The sequence below is a fragment of the Geotrypetes seraphini genome, chromosome 2 (genome assembly GCF_902459505.1).
Source record: "Geotrypetes seraphini chromosome 2, aGeoSer1.1, whole genome shotgun sequence".
NCBI classification, from domain to species: Eukaryota; Metazoa; Chordata; class Amphibia; order Gymnophiona; family Dermophiidae; genus Geotrypetes; species Geotrypetes seraphini.
In genome coordinates this window covers 300,338,066-300,363,795 of record NC_047085.1, presented here as the reverse complement: position 1 = coordinate 300,363,795, position 25,730 = coordinate 300,338,066, and the positions used below count along the sequence as shown (strand labels likewise).

The 25,730-nt window shown below is 43.0% G+C and overlaps 1 protein-coding gene across 1 annotated transcript in view; it reads left to right on the top strand.

Annotated features, from left to right (window-relative positions):
* Nucleotides 1-16,767: 16,767 nt before the first annotated feature.
* IL2RB (interleukin 2 receptor subunit beta) overlaps nucleotides 16,768-25,730 on the top strand; it is a 194,575-nt gene continuing 185,612 nt past the window's right edge. The window contains exon 1 of the mRNA XM_033929886.1: nucleotides 16,768-16,927. The gene's annotated coding sequence lies outside the window, so the exon portion shown is untranslated. The remainder of the gene's footprint in view (nucleotides 16,928-25,730) is intronic.

The window sequence follows — 25,730 nt, the reverse complement described above, 5'->3', positions numbered from 1 at the left end:
CTGGCTGAATTACACATGTGACAAAAGCATAAAAATTATTTACATATAATTTATTTAACTTTTTCTTCTTTCTTCAGGAGTTCCTTATAGTATTGATATGGCTGTTATTTTTCAGACACAAAAAACTGATGCACACTAGATCTAGAGGTCCATTGCTGGTAATGTTCATTAGAGCTACAGCTCGAGTAGGTAATGTTTTTCTCATAATATACTTCCCACATATCTTAACATACTGTTTAATGTCAGCAGATAATCTGGGCCAGAAGAACCGGGCCTTAATCAGCTTAGTGGTATGATCCACACCCATATGGCTGGTCTCATCATGTAAACTTCTTAATACAGAACCACAAAATTTCAGTGACAGCATCAACTGTTTCAAGAAAGCCTTGCCAGCCAGTGGCATCTTGGATGATTCGATAAAACAAATCATCTGACATTATAGACTGTACATTGTTTTCCACACTGGCTCTAAACCTGGATCATTTCTCTGGGCCTTCTTCAGGTCAGATTTACTTAAAGAAGGTAAACCATCTTTACTTAGGCTGGCGACATTGAGATAAGCCACAGGTAGGACAGTGTCAGACACTCCCAGTGAGGTAACTGCTTCTCCCACTGGTTTGGTACTGGAGCTGCGGATTGCCCTGAAGTTTCCCTGTGGTTTGGTGGGCTTAGTTTCATGTGGGGCTCTATGCTGCACTCTCCAACCAATGGGATTACTGTTTTGCCAGTGGCTTCCTTCTGTATATCTGTAGTGAGAAGTAGGCTTAACCCTTTCCTTACTGTTGTGATAGTTGTATTGGGAGATGTTTGAGTCTCCTTGTACTTCACGTCATTTCCACAGTTTGCTCTCTCTGGCTTTCTCTTTCGTTTGTGCAATTGTGCCTCATTCAGAGCTGTAACTTCCTGGCACAGCTCAGCCACTATGGCCTGCAAACCCTTCTTGTGGTCCATAGTCACCACAGTAGCCACTGCTTCTCTCTCAACCTTTGGAATAGGCTTAGCACTATCCTGTTTTCTCAAGGAGGCTATTTCTTTTTGTAAATACAGTACCTGTTAGATTCAGTTAAGCAAGTCACTTCATTCAAGTGGGCAAAAGAACTGGCAGGTAGTTCAGGGATTTTCTTTGCCCCACTATAGCCAGACTTACTGCCTTCTGCTCCTCCTCCTCCTCTCTAATTTCTTTAAGCAACTGTAAAAACTCAGAACGATTTGTTTTCCTCTCACTGAGCCTCAGGTGCATGATCATTCTGACAGCATGGGGAGCACCTTTCATTAGTTGTTCTATCATGGCAGAGTGTTTTCTTGAGGGCGCTAGGCCATTCTTTCTGACTACTTTCCTGAGCAGAGCTTCTAGTCTCCAGAGATAATCTGAAAGTTTTCTCCATCTTTTTGACTTGTGCTTCTAAATCCAAAATACAGGCCAGGCCCACTTTTTGCAGTGCCAAAGGTGCTTTATAATGCATCTAGGCACTCCTCAGCTGAGGTTTGGGAGTTTCAGCTTTTACAGCCCCTAAAATCTATAGAGCTGGGCCCCTTAGGCTTTTGACTATTTGCCTTCTTTTTTCCATGGCAGGGCACTCCCTTTCCTCCAACATCTGGGCCGTTTGCTCCATCCAATTTTCATAATCATCTTCCCCTCCAGGCACAAGAACTGTGCCTGAGAAAGTTTTTAACCTCTTAGTGTTTTCTCTTTGCGTCTTTTATTTTCTAGCACCTTTCCTATTGCTAGAATGATAGAGGCAGTATCACTAGAAATAGTTTCTCTAAGACTGAGCATTGATTTAATGTCTGCTAGGTGTTCTATCTTGCTGATTTAAAAATTAAGGGAGGTCCTTCTCTAGATTGCTATCCTCTCTCTGTTTCGAGAGGTCACAAGCTTCTTTCACCGCCAGAATCTTCCAATGTCTCTGGCCTCAGTGTCTGGTAAATTTCCTCTGGAAGTGTTCTAGGGTCTGGGTAATAAGGGCACACACAGAACTAATAATTTTTACTGTGTGGAGTCCCTCTTCCTACCTAGAATTTTTATACTTTCTACATTCGTGTTTTTCTTCAGTACAGTCAGAATTTCCTGGGAACTAATTGCCAAAGGAACCTCTTGAAACAGAAAGGTCCTTATAGAATCAATTCCCTCTCCTGAATATCAATTTAGTAAAGTTTGCATTGCCATTTTCACAGTAATATCCAAAAGCACACAAACCAGTTTCTATTTCAGACCTTTTCTTGTGTTTATTTTATTTTCAAATCCCTGCCATTCTGACACATCAACCAATGTACTCCAAAGTAGAGAATGACACGGTGACAAAATTCATCACCGTTCCCGTCCCCGCGGATAACCACGGGAAATAAACCCATGTCATTTTCTAATGTCTATTTCATCCTCTGTCCTTCTACACCAGCATTCTTCAAAGCAAAGCTTGCGGGTCAGTGGTTGTGGCCATTCATACACTGATTCTTCCCTCTTTCCTTAAAGAATGACATAAAGATGGTTTCCCGCGGTTATCCGCGCGGACGGGAACAGTGATGAATTTTGTCACCGTGTCATTTTCTACTCCAAAGTGGCTAAATTAGAGTGCAACAAAATATACCAAAATTAAGGCAAGCCCTTTGGGATAGGTCCCTGTAGTTCGGGCACCATTTGTGTAGCCCCTGGCCTCCTATGTGGCTGGTTATATGCAGAGGAGGCAGGCCAGAAGAACACTATCAGATACAAGGAGAGTAAATAGTACAACTAGAAATTCCTCCTTTACCAGTATATTCAGGGATCTGGGACACTGATCCCTTGAGCTATATGCAGAGGTAGCCTGCTGCTTAGAGAAATTCTCTCCCAGCTATTAACCAGAGAGAGAGAGAAACTGTTTCTCCCTACTCTCTTCCCCTTCTTGACTCCAACTGCCTCCCTGTGCTTTTATCTACACCAGGGATGTCAAAGTCCCTCCTTGAAGGCCGCAATCCAGTCGGGTTTTCAGGATTTCCCCAATGAATATGCATGAGACTTATTAGCATACAATGAAAGCAGTGCATGCAAATAGATCTCATGCATATTCATTGGGGAAATCCTGAAAACCTGACAGGATTGCAGCCCTCAAGTAGGGACTTTGACATCCCTGTTCTACACTGTTTATCAGGCAGAAAAAACCTCTGACTCTTTCAAAAGAGCCAATAGTATCTCTCTGCCCCTGACAGTGGGAGGAGTCCACACAGTATAACATCAGAGGCCTGCCTGATGAAGTTCTGCACTTAAGATATAGATTCAGTGAACAGATTAATCCCCTTTCCTTAGGTTTATTTGAAATTTGATTATTTTGCTTATAATATTTCTAAGTGATGTACAATTTAAAAAATGGGAAACAATATTACAAATTACAGACATGTGCTAGAACAAAACAAGACACAGAAAAGAGCTTTTAATTAAATTGCACACCTAGATTCATGCATATGAATTAAATGCATAGAAAGAGTGTACTTATTCATAAGAACATAAGCATTGCCCCTGCAGGGTCAGACCAGGGGTCCATCACGCCCAGCAGTCCGCTCCCGCGGCGGACCCCCAGGTCCATGACCTATAAGTGCTCATTACCTAAGATGCTTATACCCTATTTACTTAATGTCCTGTAAGTAACCCTCTATCTGTACCCTACTATCCCCTTCTCTTTCAGGAAGTCATTCAATCCCTTTTTGAACCCCAATAATGTACTCTGTCCTATCACCTCTCCTGGAAGTGCATTCCAGGTGTCCACTACCCTCTGAGTGAAGAAGAACCTCATTGCATTCGTTTTGAATCTGTCTCCTCTCAATTTTTCTGGATGACCTCTTGTTTTTGTTGTCCCCGCTAGTCTGAAGAATCTGTCCCTCTCCACCTTCTCTATGCCCTTCATGATTTTATAAATCTCTATCATGTCCCCTCTGAGTCTCCGCTTTTCCAGGGTAAAGAACCCCAGCTTGTCCAACCTTTCGGCATATGAAAGGTTCTCCATGCCCTTTATCATCCTTGTTGCTCTCCTCTGGACCCTCTCGAGTATCGCCATATCCTTCTTAAGGTACAGCGACCAGAATTAGACGCAGTACTCATATTCTATACACAATCTACTCTTAGGCATTCCCAGGGATATGGGTAGAGTGAAGGGGAGTTGCAGTGTTCTTCCATATTTTACACAATACGTATGTGTATTTATGTAATCTTTTTTGTAGCAGGTGTAAATTCATGAATGGTCATTTGGATATAGAAACATAGAAAATGGCGGCAGAAAAGGGCCATAGCCCACCAAGTCTGCCCATACCAAGTATCCGCCCCCCCCGAATTCACTCCCCTAAAGATCCCACGTGAGTATCCCATTTTCTCTTAAAATCCGTCACGCTGCTGGCCTCAATCACCTGCGGTGGGAGTCTGTTCCAGTGATCCACCACTCTTTCGGTGAAGAAGTACTTTCTGGAGTCGCCATGAAACTTCCCTCCCCTGATTTTCAGCGGGTGCCCTCTGGTGGTCGAGGGTCCCATGAGACAGAAGATATCATCTTCCGACTCGATACGACCCGTGATGTACTTATATGTTTCAGTCATGTCTCCCCTCTCTCTTCTTTCCTCAAGTGAGTACAGCCGCAATTTTATCTATTTTATAAAGACAAATAGATGCCTATGCTGCTTTTATAAAATAACAACCACAGTTCTCTCTAAGGTGAGTGGGTGTCCTCAACCTACAGTACAGTTTTGCCAGTGGATGGGGCTGTTTCACTATCACATTTTCAATAGTGAGGGGCGGGCAAGCTCTGCAGCAGGACTTCAGGTAATTTTCCCGTCCCTAGCAATTGAAGTCACTGTATTAAAGCACCACCCCCTACTGGCAGCAATACAGTTGTAGGCCTCTCACTCAGCTTAGAGGGAACAGTGATAACAACAGTCAAAACCACCTGAATATCCATCACTCTATCTTATAGAATATTTATGGGCAATCTATATGATATAGTGAAGGATATTTAGGTAGGCTCTGATTGTTGTTACTATTTTTGAACACCTGAATTTTGATCTAGTTTTTTTTATGCTTTTAGTGTTTTTTTATAAAATTACCACACATGTCTATAAGCACTGAATACTCCGTGCTTACAGTCAATGTTGCACACAATGGGGTCATTTTATGTGAGGGCACGTAAGCTAAAAGGGCAGTAAGCAGTGGCATAGCAAGGGGTGGCGGGGGAGGAGGAGCCCTCCCCAGGCACTGTCATGGTGGGGGTGCCGGCACCTCTCCACCCCCATGTCATGCTCGTGCCCTCCCTTTTCTGCCCTCCTCCATACCTCTTTAAATCTTTGTCAGCGCGATCAACTATTCTGGCCTGCTGCTCACACTGGCCTGGCTCCCTCTGAAATCACTTCTGGGCTGCAGAGCCAGGAACTGACATCAGAAGGAAAGCCAATGCTGGCGCGAGCAGCAGGCTGGAGAAGCTGCTCACGCTGGTGATTTAAAAAGGTATGGGTGTGGAAAAGGAGGGTGCAAGTGTGGAGCAGGGGGGTGGAGAGGAGGGCGTGAGGGGGGCACCACCATCCCAGGTGCCTCCTATCCTTGCTACACTACTGGAAAGAAGAAATCTAATTTATGTGTCTTTATGAAATACTTCACAATGTCTATGGAAAAAATATTCCCACAAATGAGCCTAGGTTGAAGGCACAGACCTTACACCTGCTCACAATTAGGTAATAAATGAAAATATACAAAAAATCGTGAATCTGCCCATTCTCCACTCAAACTCTCTCTCTCTTTCTCTCTCTCTCTCTAAGCAACCCTACTGTGTAAGTACATGCCAGCCTGTACTGTATGTACTGTTAGGCATGACCTAGTTTTTATAAAAGCCCATTTACACCCATAAATCAGTATTTTATGCATGAAAATTATTTATAAAATACCCTCAGAATGACTATACTATAGCCCAAGGTCGGCGTTAAAACACCCCATTAGTCTATTTTTCACATCCTTAGTTCAATGGTGCTAAATTCTAATGTTACCCCTTAACAACCCATGTGGACAGAGTCTGCTCCTCAGGTACACACAGGCAATGCAGTATCTTAACACATTTGGGAAGTGAAGCCAGGCCTGTTTCATCAGTGACTACAGGTTATGCATGTAGCAGTCCACCACTAGGGTGGATAGGCTCTGCTCCATGGGTACTTACAATTCAGGGAGTAATGGGGGAACATAACTAACTGTATTATCACATACTGGTGCTTTAATGAAATAAACAAAATGAAGTACTTTTTTCTGCAAGTTTCTTTAATAAAATACATTTTGCACTTTTGGTATGAATCCCTGTATTGCTGTTTTATTGATTTGTGTCCTATTTATTGCATTTCAATTCCATCTAAAAAAAAAAACTTGGTGGATTACAACTGAAAATATATGCAGTATCATGATGTCGGCTTATAGATGTTTTAGGCAAAATTCTTAGCGCCTGTGACATATTTTACAAACACGGGACTAAATGTAGACGTATAATGTAAAACTGATACATTTCTGCCCCTCTGATTAAGGTAATGTAATGTAATGTAATTTATTTCTTATATACCGCTACATCCGTAAGGTGTCCTATAAGCATTCAAAAACATATAGCACATCAACAGCAATGTCTGAAAAATTGTAATGTAAAACACCCCTCCCCCCCAAATAAAATGTACCCAAGGGTACCATGAAACTGAAAACAACCCACGCATGCTCATGCTATCATGCTTTGCTCCCTCAGGACAAGTACGTACATAACTTCAATGAGGTCCACAGTGTGCAGAGGATGGTGGGCCGGGCACGGTGCAGTGACGGGGACAGATTTTTTCCCCGTGTCATTCTCTAGTCCACACCATGACCCTGGTGCCTGTTCATTGCCTATAGGGGAAAATGTCTAGTGCTGTCTGTGGTAGTGAAAGAAAACGTAGTACAGTGGAACCTTGGTTTACAAGCATAATTCGTTCCAGAAGCATGCTCATAAACCAAATTACTCATATATCAAAGCGAGTTTCCCCATAGGAAGTAAGGGAAACTTGCTTGATACGTTCCCACCCACCCCCACCCCCCGAGGCCAGCGACGCTGCTCCTCCTCCCGCTCATGAACCGGCACCCCCCACCCGAACAGCATTCAGTCTTACCCCCCATCTGGCACCGGCACGCAGCCCACAGGACATGCCGGTGAAAGAAGTTCCTGCCTCTTGCCTGGGCCTTGAGCAGTTTGGGCGGGGGGTGCCGGTTCACGCGGCGGGGGAGGGCGTACCCAAGCAGGGGGGGAGCCTTGCCGGTTCTTGGGAGGGGGTGCTCGCAAATCGAGTCAATGCTTGGTTTGCGAGACAAGATTTGCGGGAATGTTTTGCACGTCTTGCAAAACACACGCAAACTGCGTTACTCGCAAACCGAGGTTTGACTGTATATGCAAAACATTTAGCACTGCTCTGGGGTAAGAAATATTTATTTGAATTTTGCCAACACCTTTTCAGTAATAGTACAAGGTACTTCCCTGTCCTTGGAGTGCTCACAATCTAATTTTGTACATAAGACAATAGAAGTGACATGCCTAAGAGCACAAAGAGCAGATTATACTTGGTTCTCTAACCACTCCACATACGCTGTAGTACAACATGTGCACTCCAGAGCAGGGCACTATGTCTTGTACATCAGAGTCAGAGGAGTAGTTTAGTGGTTAGAAGCCAGGCTTGACATTCAGGGATGTCTGATTCAAATCTTCCTCAGAGCAGTGTGATAAATTTAACAGCCAGCTTTTCTTTTAAACCAGCAGTGCACCAAAACAGAACAAAATATACTGTACAGTATACACCATTAGCAAACACAATATAAAGGACATCAAATTGCAAAAAGCAATTGAAATAACAAGAATGTTGTGCCACCCAAATCTTCTATAAACAACTCTGGCTCACTTTCCAATACTGAGCCAGAAAAGCTGCCAGATTTGTAAAATGGCAGGCATACACATTTTACAGCCCTAAACATTTAGAGCTGCCAGCAATTTCGGAAACTTGGGCATTCCAATCAACAACATTTATAGCCCTCCCACTTAGATGTTATTGTAAGGCATATATAAATGTCATACTTGCCATTTTACAGTCTCTGGCAGAGGCTGCAAAGGAATGTTTGTTCTGCTTCCAAAGGAGCAGTTTTCTCTACTCAGAAGAGATGGACATGGGGGAAGCATTGCAAACATGTTTTATGTTGTGCCAGGGCTAAGAGTCAACACCTACAACACACAAAAGGCATGGGTTGGGATCTACCATGCTGCCAAAGGACTGTTTGTGTCTCAAATGATACAAGAGGTAGTGAGCAGAATGATGAACATGTTGGAAAAACCGGATGAGATCACAGAAGAAACCCCAGAGGGAGAGGTGGAAGGGAATAGGGGAGGAATAAGTATTTGCACCCTTATTGCATATAATGCACATTCTTCCTGACAGAGCATACACTGTTTGCAAAGTATATGTACACACTCAAACCCATATACACTTGTGCGAACCCTGTACATGAGCACCCTTTTTACAAATAATGCTCTCTCTTTCAGAAAGAATGTACACAATTAGGGTAATTCTATTTAGTATGCCAAAAGTTTAGCACCTAACCTTTGGTACTCAAATGGGAGGTTAACTTTAAATAAGCACCAAAATAGGGAAAAACAGCAGTTAGGCATTTAAGTACACTTATGTGCTATTCTATCACTGGGCGCCTAAATGTTCTAGCTCGTAACTGCAAAGGGGACATTCACATCGGTGGGTCATGGGGGTTCTGACTACTTCAGCATGCACTTTACTAAGGGCTCCTTTTACTAAGGTGCGCTAGCGTTTTTAGCGCGTGCTGCAGATTAGCGCACTACACTTAAAAACTAACGCCAGCTCAATGGTGACGTTAGCGTCTAGCGCGTGATAAAACCTCTAGCGCAGCCTAGTAAAAGAATCCCTAAATATTGTTTGTTAAGTATCTAACTGCTGCATTTAGGTGCTCCTGCCATAGAGCTTGTGTAAGTGGTGGGGCCTAAATCTTGGTGACTAATTGCTGACTTATACTAATATTCTAAATGCATTAGGTTTATACATTTGCTATTATAGAATACTAGTTTACTGTTTAGATCTGGGGTATCTAATTTTTAGCACCCTTTATTGAATTTTTCATCCAAATAGTGCACTCTTACATTTTGTCCTCTACAATGAAAGCAGAAGTAGGCAAAACAAAACAAAATGAACAAAGTTGCACATAACATGGGAAACAAATTGAAATGAAAAATTTTGGGTTGCTCAATGCTCATTCCTAGTGCACCTGACATTACTTCTTTTGAAGTGATCCTACCATTTGGTCCAAAAACAAGAGACAGACTTTCTTTTGGCATGGATGTTTAGCAACTTTGAACTTTTTGTGACCTAGGCCCATTTTGTCTATGAATAATTCCAGGCTTGCTAATGAATTTGCATGAGACAGGTTTTCACCCATTTGAGGCAGTACACATGCAAATTTCTCTCACTCGTATATTTATTTGGGCCATCCTGACAACCCAACAGGTTTTGCAGCTCTCTGTTTTCAATATTTTTTTATTGATTTTTTGAAAAAATATAGGAAACAGTTCAAGTACATGGTATCAAAATATAAAACAAAACATTTAGTATAACTAATATTCAGTTACATTGTGCATTGTAGAATTGAATCGTTTTAAAAGATCTAAAGTACTAAGACTGTTCATGAAAAATTAGTAAAAGGAAAGATAAGAGGAAAGAGAAATTGAAGGAAGAAAAAGAAGAGGAAGAGGAAGAAGAAGAAGAGAGGAGTGTCTATGAAATAGATTTAACATATGAGTCCAGGAATTTCCAGGGTGATTTACATTGTATCAAATTTTTGGAAAGTCGAATTATATTTTTCTTTTCATAAGCATATGATTCAAATTTATGATACATGCTCAAAGAATTCCACCAGAAGGTATAGTTTAGTAGTGAAGAGGACTTCCAATTTTTCAAGATGTGCATAAGGGCAGTCACAAACATTGCATCAATGAGTTTAGGAGGACAGTTAGATTGTGTAAAACAAGGGTGTTGAGATCGGAGAATTATAATGTCAAAGGAAATTTCTTCTGAACAATTGGTAATAGACTTTATGGTGTCCCAAATGCACGTCCAAAAGGAACGAACTTGAGCACAATGGAAAAGCATGTGATCAAGAGTCCCAACTTCTTTCATACAGTTCCAACATATAGAATCTTGTTTTAGATTAGCTTTCCACATCCGAAAAGGTGTCCATACCGCATTCCACATAATGAAGAACATTGATTGTGAGACTCTGGATGATAAAAGAGGTCGGTTTGTCGAGGACCAAAAGAGTTCCCAGTCAACATCAGAAAGTGAGGTTGTCAGCATAGGTTCCCAATGTTTCATGGGGTGAGAGGAAAATGTAAAAGAGTGATCTCTTAGAATACTATAAAAGAGAGATATCGCTTTACCTTTTGATATAGCCAATGTGGACCAGTGATACAAAGTGTGAGTGGATGTCATATAATCAAAGCGTATAGACATAGAAGATAACATCTCAGTAAGAGAAAGCCACTGTGAGTAAGCAGAAGGAGACAACGAGTAAGTAGAGCAAATTGTGTCAAAGGGAACAAACGAAGTGAGAGTGGTTATCTGATGGAGAGACCACAAACCAGCCCGCTGCCACCTCTTCCATGAAAGAGATTTACTATTGATTTGGATTTTGGGGTTGTTCCAAATGGACAAGAGTGGACTGTCTTTAACTGAAATCTTTGCGATTGTGTCTAGTATATGAAGGGCATGCTGCGTTGCACTCAATAAGGAGTATTTTCTCAAGAGTTTGGGTACTGGCACCGTCAACAAGCATGAAACATGTAGTGGTGCACATAAAAATCGTTCCAGGTCAAACCAGGTTGGTGAATCTTGGGTACTAGTGTTAGTAATCCAGTAGGCTCCATATTTGGCCAATGATGCGATATAATAAAAATGAAAATCAGGTACATTCAGACCCCCATTAATTTTAGAGGCTTTCAGTTTGTCGAGAGCAATACGAGGTTTTTTGTTATTCCACACAAAGTCAGATATTTTCTTATTCAACCAGTGAAAAAATTTCTTCTTGCATAAGGAGGGAAGCATTGAGAGGGTGTAGTTTATCTGAGGAGTAAGGGTCATTTTGATGGAAGCTATTCTGCCCCACCATGAAAGAAAGAGTGGAGACCAACGAGACAGGGTGTTAAGAACTAAGCTTTTAATTTTAGATATGTTTAGATCTTGAGTTTGAGTTGGATCTTTATGTATTAACACTCCCAAGTATTTTACAGCTCCGTGTGACCACGTGAAGGGAAATTGGGCGAGGTCTGAGGGGTAAATGAGATCATTAAGAGGGAAAATTTCTGATTTTTCCCAGTTAACTAAGTATCCAGAAAGCTTGGAGTAATGAGAGACAATGTTAACGAGTGAGGGAAGGGAAGCAACAGGATCTCGGATAAAGAGAAGGATATCATCAGCGTATGCTGCTAATTTGATATGACAATAAGTAGTTTCAATTCCTGTTATTGTTGGGCATTGTCGGATAGCAGAGAGGAGAGGTTCCAACGCTAAGTTAAATAGCAGCGGCGACAGAGGGCAGCCCTGGCGAGTACCTCTATGTAGGGAGAATTTATTGGAGAGAGAGTTATTAATTAAAATGCGAGCTGTGGGTTGATGATATAAAGTTTTAATCCAGTTTGTATAAAACGGGCCAAAGTTGTACCACTTTAAAATTTGGAATAGAAAAGGCCATTCAACTCGGTCAAAGGCCTTTTCGGCATCTATGGCCAAGCCGATTACTGGATCTGAGAGTGTTTTAGCATGGGCATTAATATGATGAAAAAGGCGTATATTGTCTCCTATAAACCTTTGTTTAATAAACCCCGTTTGATCTTTGTGAATAAGAGAGGGGATCACTTTGTTGAGTCTCAGTGCAAGAAGTTTTGCCATGATCTTGTAATCTAAATTAAGAAGAGAAATGGGGCGAAAATTTTTAACCAAGGTAGGGTCTCTCTCAGGTTTGGGAATAACTACTATAGTGGCCTCAGTGAAGTTGAATTGTTTGTCTGGATCAGAGTGGAGAAATTCATAGTAAGAAAGAAGATGAGGAGCCAGGAGATTACGAAACTGTTTAAAAAATTCATTGGTAAACCCGTCAGGACCTGGGGCTTTGCCGGTAGGTATAGATGATATTGCGGCTTCTATTTCAGATACAGTAATGGGAGAGTCCAGTTTTAGTTTCACAGAGTCCGATAAGGTCGGATGAATCAAAGAAGCAAGAAAAGAGTCTATCTCCGATTCTGAGGCAGAAAAATCAGATTTATATAAAGTAGTATAGAAGTTTTCAAACTGAGAAGAGATCAGAGACCGGGTTTTAACCATATGTCCCAATGAGTTTTGAATGGCTGTGATATGAAGACGTTTGGATTTAGTTTTAAGATATCTAGCCAAAGGGCGTCCCATAAGGTTGTCTCCCATATAATGTCCAGAGGTTGAGATAAAAATATCTCGTCTAGCAGTACTGGAGACTAAAGTGTTAAATTCGTATTTAAGATTTTGTATACGTTGAAAAATGGATGGATCATGTAAGTGGGTAGACATATGTTGTAGTTCTAACTCTTTGATAGAAGATTCTAATTCTTTCTCTTTTTTCATGGATTGTTTCTTTTTCCAAGAGGCAAGATTAATAAGTTCACCCCTAAGGGAGACTTTATAAGCCTCCCAGACAATGGATGGGCAAATTTCTGGATCTTTGGAGTTAAATTTGAAGAATTCAGCAGTGAAAGATTGAATTTTGTCAGCTATTTCTGAGTCTAAGAGTAAAGCATTGTTTAGTCTCCAAGAAGAAGATTCTTTGCGAGGGGCAGAGATAAGTAAGTGTAGGGAGGTGGCCGCATGATCTGTAAGAGAAATTGGGTGAATAACATTGTTTGCAAGGTCTTGAATGAGAGAGGAGGATATAAGAAAGAAGTCTATTCTTGAGTAGGTATTATGAGGTGGTGAATAGTGAGAGTATTCTCTACCTTTTGGATTAAACAAACGCCATGGATCTGCAAGGGAGAAGGCATCTTTTAGGGCGTGTAAGGCTGTGAATGACTTGGATTTGGAGGGTTTGCAAGAAGATGATCTATCAATATAAATATCTTGAATTTGATTGAAATCGCCTCCAAGTATTAAAGAGTAAGAACTGTATTCTACTAACGCCACCTGAAGATCTTGAAAAAATTCTGGGTGATCTAGGACTGGAGCATATATGTTTAGGAACACAAAGTTTACTGAGTTTTTGCAGCTCTCAAGGACCAGATATTCCCTGACCTTGCTATATGAACAATTGTCCTAGTCTAGCTCTGATATAAAGAAATCTGGGAACTACTCTATATAGAGGGGCAAATTCTGTAAATAACGTCTAACTTTAGGCCTCCACAATTTGGATGTTCATTGACTTATGCGCCCACATAAAGTGCATAATAAGCCCAATTAACGCCTTTACCAAGCATTAATTGGAACTTAGACTTCCAGACGCTGGATGTGATTCTCAAAATAGATGTCAATAATTTTGTTGACACCCATCTGAAAAAGTCACACCTCATAGGATAGGCATTGGCATGGTATGGACGTGGCTTCGAATTAGACGTCTATTTGCAGAATCACATGCCGCAGAGTATGCTAACGTGTCTACCTAATGCCTAAAATATAGGCATTGCAAAACCAGGTCTACTTTTGAGCGTGAGATGGGTGCTAGGTAGACACGAATTGGGTGTGTTAGGCATCCACATATAGGTGAATGGGGCTTTATTTGTTTGGGCTAAAGAGGATTCCAGTTTGATATAAAGATCAAAAGATGTTTAATAATGCATTACTTAAGCAAAGCACATGAAAAAAATATATATTGCATACTAAATCTCATTTTCCAAAGTTTAAGAAAAGAAAAATAGATACACTATTCACAATGGCTGTGCTTTAGAGTAAGTAGACGTGTCTGATGCACAATCTTGGCATTATTTGTGACACCAATATGCACCTAGATGACAGAATGGCACTAAAAATAATAGGAACCCTTGTCTAAACAAAAGCTCCTGTGGCTTAGTGGTTAAAGATCCATGTTCCCCAGGTCATGGGTTCAAATCCCCCCTCCCCCCCCAAATACCTTAACAGCTTCTTTCTGGTCTCATAAGAGAGTATGGATTGTGGACTTTGTTGTTTACATTTGCACTCTGTCCTTTCCAGGATCCAGAGGGAAACTTAAGTGAGCAGCATCTCCTAGCTGCTGCTCGTGCCTTAGCTCTCTCTCATATGTCACTTCCAGGAAGTGATGCCAGAAGGTGTCGCTAAAATGATATGCCAAGTACTGGTTTGATCATCAATGGAGAGGGAATGTAACTCTTCAGGGAGGGTAAAGAGGGATGAAGGGATCTTCTCTGTGTCTACCTTAGAGAGGTGACAAGTCACTCTCTCTGCTGTGTTGAGATGAGAAAGAGGGGAGAAAACATGAGTGATAGTAAAGTCTAATAAGAAGTGGTCTGACCATGAAATAGGAATGGATGTCATAGGGGAGAGGGAGACCTGTGATCACCAGGTCTAAGGAGGTCAATCGCATACAGTTCAAGATCTTATTGCTGACCTACAAGTGCGTTCATTCTGCTGCTCCTCAATATCTCTCCTCGCTTCTCTCTCCTTATACACCTCCCAGAGCACTCCATTCCTCAGTTAAGTCACTCTTAGCTTTACCTTTCTCCTCTACTGCCAATTCCAGACTTCGTTCTTTTCATCTAGCTGCCTCCTATGCCTGGAATAAATTACCTGAAAGCAGACTGAAAACCCACCTTTTTGATATAAGTTTCAATCCTTAACCCTATTCCTCTGCCCTCCAACCCAGCCTGCTGATTAACCGTTCCCCTTAACTGTATCCATGACATCTGGTTTGTCTGTCTTGCCTTCTTGCCTGTTTTGATTGTAAGCTCTTTCGAGCAGGAACTGTTTTCTTATTCTGTGTGACTCTGTGCAGTGCTGCGTGTGTCTGTTAGTGCTATAGAAATAATTAATGGTAGTAGTAGTAGTCCTGCTCAATGTGTGGGCGTGTTGATCTGTTGTTTTATGTTAAGATCAGTTAACCAGGCCAAAAAAAATTTGCCCTGAGGGTAATTGGGGGTCATCAACATGAATATTAGTCCCCCCAGATGACTAAGTTAGGGAAACAGATGGATGTGTCAGCAATGGTTTGGCGGCAACAGTCCCAGGAGTCTATTGGGAGGACCGGAGGCCAGTAGAATGTGTAGGGGCTCATGTCAGTCAAGTTTCAAGATGAGCAATTCAGGGTAAAGGGTGTTTGTGTAAATGACAACAGCGTCATCCCTTGTTGTGGATGAATGAGAGATGGAGGTGACTTCCTACCCTTTAGGTAGACAACTGAAGAGAAGGGATTCCTCACCTTGTTTTAGCCAGGTTTCAGTAATGCAGCAGAGGTCACGGCCAGAGACTGTAATAAGAACTCGTACTAAAAAAGTTTAGGGGTTTTCTGAATGGTGTTGAAGAGGCAGTGGGGGGCAGAGATTTGTGGGGGGGGGGGGGGAGGCTTAAATGGTTGCTGCCTGAATGAAACAGGTATATGCACTCTCCATATCGCAGGAATGGGTTGTAAAGTTATATCTGTTAGGGAACCTGTAGCATAGAAGTAAAAGGAGACTTACCAGGAGGGTTCTCTTGTGAACTAGCATGGTTGTGTCAGTAATAGAGATGGAAAGGCTAAGGTTAAGTAAGAATAAATCAGCACGTACTATCCCCACAAACAAACTGCTATCAAGAATCAAATATAGGGCTCTTTGAAGTATATACAAGTTTCTGTCACAAAAGGGGTGGACTACTAATGAACATGGAAGGGGATAAGGAAGGGACGAGGAGATGGGGGTAGACAAGGTAAATGGAGATACTGGAGTAAGTGGAGGTGGAGGGGCTTGAGCTGCCCTGGGGAGAGGGTGCATAGTTGAAGGTTTGCCTAGGGCATCAGATACCTTTGAGCTTGATCATCTGGGATCAGGTAGCTGTGGCCTGAGTCATCTGAAAAAATGGGCTGGCTCTGAGTTTGACAGCTTGCTCCTTGGGGCTTGAAGCCAGATGATCAAGCTACCAGCTGGATTCTGGTCAGTAGTAAAAGGTTAATTCTATAACTAGGTGTTCACAGTTGCACACACACAAAGCACATGTAAATGCTGAGAAAATTAGCACGTATGCATGTAAGTGCCCTAAATGCTATTCTATAAGGGCATGTGTAAGTGCCATGGTGTGTAACTGAAAGGGGGGGAGGGTTACACATGTGGACAAGGCATGAAAAGAGCATGTATGGGACTTCCAGTTAAATGTGTAAACCTCATCACTTGTATAAGCTAGTAGTTATGCCAACTCTACAACTGGTATAACTACTGGTGCTTATATGTTAGGCACACTAAGGGCGGTTAAGTTGCTATTTTGTAAGGGCATCTTGACACCATTATAGATTAGCTGTGCACCACATGCCATCAGCGCACCTAACAGGAAATGCTCTGTTATGCCTCCATGTTATGTGGGCATTTGCTCAGTTAATGTTTGTTTAAATGTGTAGTAGTTATGGGTGCTCCGTGGACTCAACTACCCAGAGAGCTTTGCTTTCAGTAGTCTGAGCTGCTTCCACGGAGCACAGGCCCGCCTCCTTCTTCAGTCAGAGGAGAGCAGTGGCCATATTTGCTGAGTGAGAGCCTGAGAGTGGTGTTCTCCCACCAGGTTTTTTCACCCCTTTAATTCTGACAATCAAATACAGCTTAGATTACTTCTAAGTCTGGAGAACGATGTCATCTCCACAGTGTGGACACTCCTAGCATAGATGTGATATGTTAGTGGAGTGAGAAGGAATGTACAGGCTTGGACTACATTGAACTATCATCTGACTGTAAGTTGTTTGCTTCATTATTTAAAAAACTGTTCAATTGATTCAGAGTCTGACTAGTGACATCAAGATTAAGGCAACATCAACGCACTTCTGGATGCCTCGAGCTGCAGCTACTACGAGAAAGTTTATGGGGCACTGCACTATAAGATGTCTTCCCCTCTGCTCAAGATAAGCAAGACATGTACTCAAACAATTTTTGATCCTGATCCATCCTTGCCATTTTCGTTGCTCAGTCCATAAAAGAGTCTGCTCTGCACTTGCCCTGTACTTCCCTAACTATCAAGGTGCCAGCAAACCTACTCCAGCCCCTCCTGACCTGTCTTGCCATAAATGGGACACAGACCATAGAAATCCATCTATGTCACCTTCACTTCCCCACTGCCAGAGCTGCCATCAAAACTAACTCCAGGCCATTCTTGGCCTCCTAAGTGGTAAAGATGCTAATTTCTTTGAAAACATCTGTTTCCCCTTTCTGTATCTTTTTCTGTCCTGCCTGAATTCCTTCCATCACTCTCTTTCATTCTTTTCAAAATGTGCTCATTTCAACAAAACCCCAGCTTCTTTCTCTCCAGAGCTATGGGAATGCCACGTGGCAATGTCAACAGCAGACAGAATTACTACAGCCAGAATTTTTTTTTTTTTAATGTGTATGTATATAACAACCTAGTTTTCCAATTATTTGTAGCCAAAGGGTTTGTTAGTGTAAGAAATATTTCCACTACATGAATCTTATTAGCATGAAGAGTTTATGAAGCTTCCAAATGAAAGATGTTTTTCTTTTGCTGTGTTCTTTCCAAGAACAACAGAAAGAGAGTGAAACCAGAAAAAAAATACACTGAGAGAATGCATATGAGATACTAGTTAGGAAGTACAAGTCTAACAATCTAGTCTAACCATTAGAATCTGTGTATATTCTATGTATAAAAAGTAGAGAGAGACAAAGAAAGAAACATTAAGTTCATAAGTATATAAGCACTACCATAATGCAATTGACCAAAATCCATCAAACCCATAAATCTGTTTCTAAGAGTGACAATTCAGATTACAAATACCTAGTAGGATCCCAAAAGAGTAAATAGATTTCATACTGCTTATCCCAGGAATAAGCAGTGGATTTTCTCTAAGTTCACCTTTTCTTCTAAGAACTTGTCCACACCTTTTTAAACCCTGCTATGTTAAAAGCTTTTACCACATTCTCTGACATCTTTTATGAATGCAGTATAACTGGATTGTTTTTTTAAAAAATTCACATCCAGGGCGGGTGGGTGGAGGGAGGGAAAATTTTATTATTATTTTTATTATATAAGGTAAGGTTATTGAAAGTAAAATGTGTATTATTGATTTACTGATTATTTACGGTAATAGAAGGGTGGGTGGGATAAAGATACTGTATGTGTATATTTATAAGTTGAATGTGCGTTTTGTGCTTTATTCTCTGGTTGTTAATATGTACATTGCACTGTAAAGTTTTTTGGAAAATTAATAAAATATTTATTAAAAAAAAACAAATAAACAACAATTTTCCAGAGCTTTGATCATACATTCATTGAAATAATTTTCTCCAGTTTGTTCTAAATGTATTACTTATTAGCTTCATCGCATGTTCACTAGTCCTTGTACCTTTAGAAAGAATAAACAATCCACTGGTCCACTCCACTCAACCATCTCTTTTCTAAGCTAAGGATTTCTAACCTCTTTAGCCTTTCCTCATATGGGAATTGCTTCAAACCCTTAATCATTTTGGTTGTCCTTTTTTGTACCTTATATAACTCCACTATATCTTTTATTAAATGTAGTGATTTAAATTGTACACAATATTTGAGGTGCAGTCACACCATGGAGCAACGTAGGGGCATTATAATGTTTTCTTCTCTATTCCCTTCTAAACAATGCCTAACATTCTATTTGCTTTCTTAGCTGACGCTGCACACTGATCAAAGGGTTTCAATGTATCATCAACGACACCTAGATCTTTTTCTTGGGTGCTGACTCTTAATGTAAAACCCTGCATCAAGTAGCTTTGGGTTATTTTTCTCTATGAGCATCACTTTGTACTTCCTCACATTAAATTTCATCTGTCATTTGGATACCCAGACTCCCAGTCTTGTAAGGCCTTTGTACAGTTTCTCACAGTCCTCTTATAAATTAAAGAAATGGACTTACAGGCAGATTCTATAAATGGAAATCACTATCACTGTCTAGCAAGTAATTGGGACGCATTGTAGGCATTTGTCACGGTTGAGGGAGATGATTTGGGACACTTAAGCTCGCCCAAGGCTGGGCATGGGCATGGTTTCGCCCAGAAGTGGCCTTGGGCGAGCTTAAGCAGCCCTAAGTATCTCCCTAGGGCTGCAACAGTCACCTGAAATGCAGCCGCTGAACTGATCGCAGCCAGGGAATCCCCCTAACACAAACAGCTGAGTCCCCCGGCAGGAGGGATGTCCAATCCCTCCTGTAGGAACCATCAATGCCCTCCAAAAAGTCTCCCAGCAGGAGGGATGCTCGCTCCCTCTTGCTAGAACCGCCGACCTCTCCCCCCCCCCCACCAAGAAGTACTCTGGACAAGGGATGCCCACTCCATCCTGACGCCCTTCCTCAGACGTTCCCAACCCCCCCAACTGGTGGCACCCCCCTCCAGACTGCCCATATTCCCCCAAATCTAAGGTCTCCTGGGCACCCCTAAATCCCCCTGACACACCACCCCCATCTCCCTGCCACAGCCACTCAGTTGATCGCAGCAGAGGGTTTCCTTTGCCGCGAGCAGCTGATGGCAAGGGATCAGGCGCAATTCTCTAAACGGTGCCTGTAACATTGACTCCAGTTAGAGAATTGGGGTAGTTAGGCAGGATTAGGCGTCTGTCCATTAGGGCAGACATGATTCTGTATAGCACACTGGTATGTGATTCTCAGCCTCTGCTTAGGTGGCTGCTGAGACTGGTGTCCTATACATAATTTTCCCCTAATTAATGTGTTTTAACACAGGACTTTGCCACGTGCTATCTGAGGCATTTTCCACATTAGGAGGTGTTAGATGCTACCATTTAAACTCCACATAAACCAATTAGATGTGATAATATAACTGCGCTAACTGGTTATAATGTGTAAGATAGTACGTGCTAACAGGTTATATACTGCAAAACCTCTTCACACATTTTGCGGTAGACTATTTTTGGTGCACTCTCCACACATTTGGGCTTAACGGCCTTAAGCAAAGGGCCCCTATCTATCATTAACAAATTTGATACTTCATTCATGTTTCCAGGTCATTAAAAATATATTTTAAAAAACAGTAGTCTCAGCACTGGTGTCTGTGGAACCCACTATTGACTCTTCTCCATTGAGAATATTGATCATTTAGCCCTATTCTCCGTTTTTTTTTTGTTTTTTAATTTAACTTTTAATCAGCTTCAAATCTACAACAGGACATTGCCTCCTATCATCTGACTGTATAATTTCATCATGGGATAATTTGTCAAATGCTTTCTGAAAATCCAGATGTCAACCAGATGATCTTTACCATTTCTATACTGACATATTTTAAAAATTGTAACAGACTGGTAAGGCAAGACTTTGCTTGGCTAAATCCATGTTGGCTTTGTTCCATTAACTTATGCCTCATGAGTTGGAGCCCCTCAAGGGCCAGACCATATCCAAAAGAAATCTAGATCTTTCATCTCCATTGGACCCTATCTCAGAAGGCTCTGGCCCATGGGAAAGGGGAGCATAATTGATGACATCATCAGTGACGCAGCAGAGGGAATCACCGGCAGGAGAAGGCTGCGAAGCAGCCTGTTTAGAGTGCTGTGGCTGCCGATGCTGCTGGAGGGAGGTTTGTTGATTGGTTGGTTGTCTCGCGGTGGGAGGCTCAACGGGGGGGGGGAGAAAGAAGAGGTCTGCCCCGGGTGCTCCATTAACTTCTTCAGGCAGCAGCAGCATTTACAATTCGCTACTGTTGCTGGCTTCGGGCCTTTCTCTCTGCCGGTCCTGCCTACTTCCTGTTTCCACGAAGGCAGGAACCGACAGAGAAGAAGGCCTGAAGCTGGCAACAGCAGGACTGCTCTTTAATAATAATGGGAAAAGATGTTTAATAATCCATTACTCAAACAACGCACATGATAAAATGTATTGCATACTAAACCTCACTCCCAAAGTTTAAGAAAATAAGAAGAGAAACTCTACTCACAATGGCTTTGGCTTAGAGCAAGTAAATATGTCTGATGCATAATCTTGACATCATCAATATGCACCTAGATGGCAGAATGTCACTATAAAATAATAGGAACCCCTGTCCTAAAAGGAAGCTCCTGTAGCTTAGTGCTTGAAGCAGGGGTGTCCAATGTCGGTCCTTGAGGGCCGCAATCCAGTCGGGTTTTTAGGATTTCCCCAATGAATATGCATTGAAAGCAGTGCATGTATATAGATCTCATGCATATTTATTGAGGAAATCCTGAAAACCCGACTGGATTGCGGCCCTCGAGGACCGACATTGGACACCCCTGGCTTAAAGGCATTTAAGAACATAAGAAGTTGCCTCCGCTGAGGCAGACCAGAGGTCCATCTTGCCCAGCGGTCCGCTCCCGCGGCGGCCCATCAGGCCTAATTGCCTGAACAGTGTCCCTGACTGATTTTGTAACTGCCTCTAATTCTCTAATCCTATACCTATAACCTACCTCTACTCCTATCTGTACCCCTCAATCCCTTTGTCTTCCAGGTACCTATCCAAACCTTCTTTGAAGTCCTGTAGCGTGCTCCTGCTTATCACATCCTCCGGTAGCGTGTTCCATGTATCCACCACCCTCTGGGTGAAAAAGAACTTCCTGGCATTTGTTCTAAACCTTCCCCCTTTCAATTTCTCTGAGTGCCCCCTTGTACTTGTGGTTCCCCATAATTTGAAAAATCTGTCCCTTTCTACTCTTTCTATGTCCTTCATGATCTTGAAGGTTTCTATCATGTCTCCTCGAAGTCTCCGCTTTTCCAGGGAGAAAAGCCCCAGCTTTTCCAGTCTGTCAGTATATGAGAGGTCCTCCATTCCCTTTATTAGCTTAGTTGCTCTTCTCTGGACTCTCTCAAGTACCGCCATGTCCTTCTTGAGGTATGGCGACCAGTACTGGACACAGTACTCCAGGTGCAGGCGCACCATTGCACGATACAGTGGCAGGATGACTTCCTTCGTCCTGGTCGTGATACCCTTCTTAATGATGCCCAACATTTTGTTTGCCTTCCTTGAGACTGTGGCGCACTGCGCCGACGCCTTCAATGATGTGTCTACCATCACTTCCAGGTCTCTTTCAAGGTTACTCACCCCTAGCTGTGATCCCCCCACTTTTTGGCCCACTCTTCCAGCGCTGTCAGATCTTTTTGGAGATTTTTGCAGTCCTCCGTGTTTTCAACCCTGCTGTATAGTTTGGTGTCATCCGCAAATTTAATAACCTCACATTTTGTTCCTGCCTCCAGGTCGTTAATAAATATATTGAACAGGAGCGGTCCCAGCACTGACCCCTGCGGAACTCCGCTCGTGACCCATTTCCAGTCTGAGTAATGGTCCTTTATTCCAACCCTCTGTTTCCTGTCCGCCAGCCAGTTTTTGATCCATCGGTGTAACTCCCCTTGCACCCCGTGGTTCCATAGCTTCCTTAGCAGTCTTTCGTGTGGTACCTTGTCGAAGGCTTTTTGGAAGTCAAGGTAAATGATGTCTATAGATTCCCCTTTATCCACCTGGCTGTTTACCCCCTCAAAGAAGTATAACAAGTTTGTGAGGCATGACCTGCCCTTGCAGAAGCCATGCTAGCTCGGCTTTAGCTGCCCAGTGTTTTCGATGTGTTCCCAGATGCTGTCTTTAATCAGCGCTTCCATCATCTTTCCCGGGACCGAGGTCAAGCTCACCGGCCTGTAGTTTCCTGGGTCTCCCCTTGAGCCTTTCTTGAAGATGGGCGTGACATTTGCTAGTTTCCAGTCTTCCGGAATCTCTCCAGTTTTTAAGGATAGGTTGCATATTTGTCGAAGTGGCTCAGCTATTTTGTTCCTTAGTTCCTTGAGTACCCTTGGGTGAATGCCGTCCGGACCTGGCGATTTGTCGCTCTTTAGCCTGTCTATCTGCCTGAGGACATCCACCTTGCTCACCTCTAGTTGGACCAGATTTTCATCCTGATCTCCTTTTACGATCTCCTCGGGTTCTGGAATGTTGGTTGTGTCCTCCCTCGTGAAAACTGAAGTGAAGAACTCGTTTAGCCTGTCAGCTATCTACTTTTCCTCTTTTACCACTCCCTTTCTGTCTCCATCATCCAAGGGTCCCACTTCCTCCCTTGCTGGTTGCTTCCCCTTGATGTACCTGAAGAATGATTTGAAGTTTGTTGCTTCCCCCGCCAGTCTCTCTTCGTATTCTCTTTTTGCTTTCCTAACCACTCGGTGACACTCCATTTGGTGTTTTTTGTGCTCCTTTTGGTTGTCCTCTGATTGGTCCTTTTTCCATTTTTTGAATGATGCCTTTTTGTCACTTATCGCCTTTTTCACTGCATTTGTTATCCACACTGGGTTTTTTGTTCTATTTTTTTTGCACCCTTTCCTGAACTTGGGGACGCACAGGTTTTGTGCTTCGTGCATCGTGCCCTTGAGTAAGGTCCAGGCTTTTTCTACGGACTCCATCTTCCTTGCGGTGTCGTTGAATTTCTTTCCTACCATTTTCCTTATGTCATCATAATTCCCTTTTTTGAAGTTCAGTGCTGTCGTTGTAGTTCTTTTCACCTTGGATGATCCAATTTCTAGCCTGTACTGGATCGTGTTGTGATCGCTGTTTCCTAGTGGGGCTAGTACCGCCACCTCTTTAGCGGGTCCCCCTAGTCCGGTGAAGATTAGGTCAAGAGTGGCATCTCGCCGTGTTGGTTCCGTGACCAGCTGTTCCATGAAACAGTTCCTCGTGACTTCCAGGAATTTGGTCTCCCTCATGCAGTTTGAGTGCCCTATACTCCAGTCTATTCCCGGGTAGTTGAAGTCCCCCATCACCACCACACTTCCGCTTTTGCATACCTGCCCCAGTTCAGCCTCCAGATCCTGGTCGATTTCTTCCGTTTGTCCCAGTGGGTGATAGTACAGACCCAATTTTATGTCTGCTCCAGTTCCTCCGGATAGTTTAACTCATAGTGATTCCAAGTCATCCGCCCTTGTTGTTGTTTCCATCCTGGTTGAAGGTATAGAATCCTTTATATATAGAGCGCTATTCCTCCACCCTTTTTGTGTGACCTATCTCTCCTGTAGAGTTTGAACCCTGGTAAAGCCACATCCCATTTATTGTCATCAGTCCACCACGTTTCTGTGACTCCAATTATGTCTAGGCCCTTTTTGTTGGCTAAGACTTCCAGTTCTCCCATTTTAGCCCTTAGGTTCCTAGCATTTGTGTATAGGCAATGTAAGTCCCGGTTGTTCGCCTTTCTTGCTGGTTTTCCTCGTGGTTTGGCGCTCCTGGCGACCCCCTCGTGAGTTGCCAGTCCCCAAGCCTCATCTCGGTCATCCTCCTTCTGTGGTGTGTCTGTTTCGTCCTCAGCCTGTTTCACCATTTTTGGTTGTCCCTCTGGATTCCGTTGTTCTCTGTTAGTCCTGTTTGCCAATTTCATTTGTGCCCTAGACCCCTGCAATTTGTCCTTAGGTCCTTCTTCAAAAAATTCCCACTCAGTCCTGAGCCCTCTTTTACAGTGTCCTTGTTCAATGTCCTTGGCCCTGGGCATCTGCATTGCGTCCTTAGGTCCTTTTCCCAAAATTTCCCACTCAGTCCCGATCCCTTTTTTACAATGTCCTTGGCCCTGGGCCCCTGTATTGCATCCTTAGGTTCTTTTTCCAAAAATTCCCACTCAGTCCCGAGCCCTCTTTTACAATGTCCTTGCTCAGTATCCTTATTTGATACTTTTGTCCGATGTGTCAGATTGACTGTCGGCTTTCCCCTCTTCCTCAGTTTAAAGCCAAGTCTATGACGCTCTGGACGTTGCGTGCCAGCATCCTCGTCCCAGTCGTGCTCAGGTGCAGTCCGTCTCTCCTGTAGAGCTTATTCTTTCCCAAGAAAGTTGTCCAGTTCCGAACAAAAAGGAAACCCTCCTCTTCGCACCATCTCCTGAGCCAACCGTTTATTGCTTGTAGTTCACTCTGCCTCCTTGCGTCCACTCTCGGTACTGGCAGGATCTCTGAGAAGGCTATCTTCCTTGCCCTCAGTTTCAGTTTCCTCCCCAGGATCCTGAACTGATCAGTTAGTGTAGTCCTGTTGTAGCTCCTCCTGCTGACATCGTTGGTTCCAACAGGGATTACTACAGCTGTCTCCTCTGTCTCGGCCCCTTCCAGGATCCTCTCAATTCTGTCGATGACGTCCTTCGTTCTTGCCCCCGGGAGACATATCACTAGTCGGTCCTCTCTCCCTCCAGCTATGTGACTGTCCACTCCTCTCAGGATTGAGTCTCCCACTACGATAGCAGATCTCCCCTTCCTCAGCTGTCTCTTTGGTCTCAGATCTGTGTCAGTGGCGCAGTCCGCTAGTCCTTCCTCCGGGTTCTGTTGGGTCTCCTCCTCATCTGCTTGTCCAGATTCTCCGCAAGGTCCTACTCCCATGGTGTCTGGTGGATTTTGTCGTCCAACTGTTGGTTCTCCCCTGATGTGCTGGTGGTCCTGTGCCTCCACCATCCTGCAGGCCTCCTCGATGAATTTCTCGAGCTCTCTAACTTGTTCCGTGATGTGGTTCTCTCTGGCGGTGTCCTCAGTTGCCCAGCACTGTTCCTCTATGGTGCACAGTCCCTCCAGTTCCTGTACTTGAGCCTGCAGTCTCCCG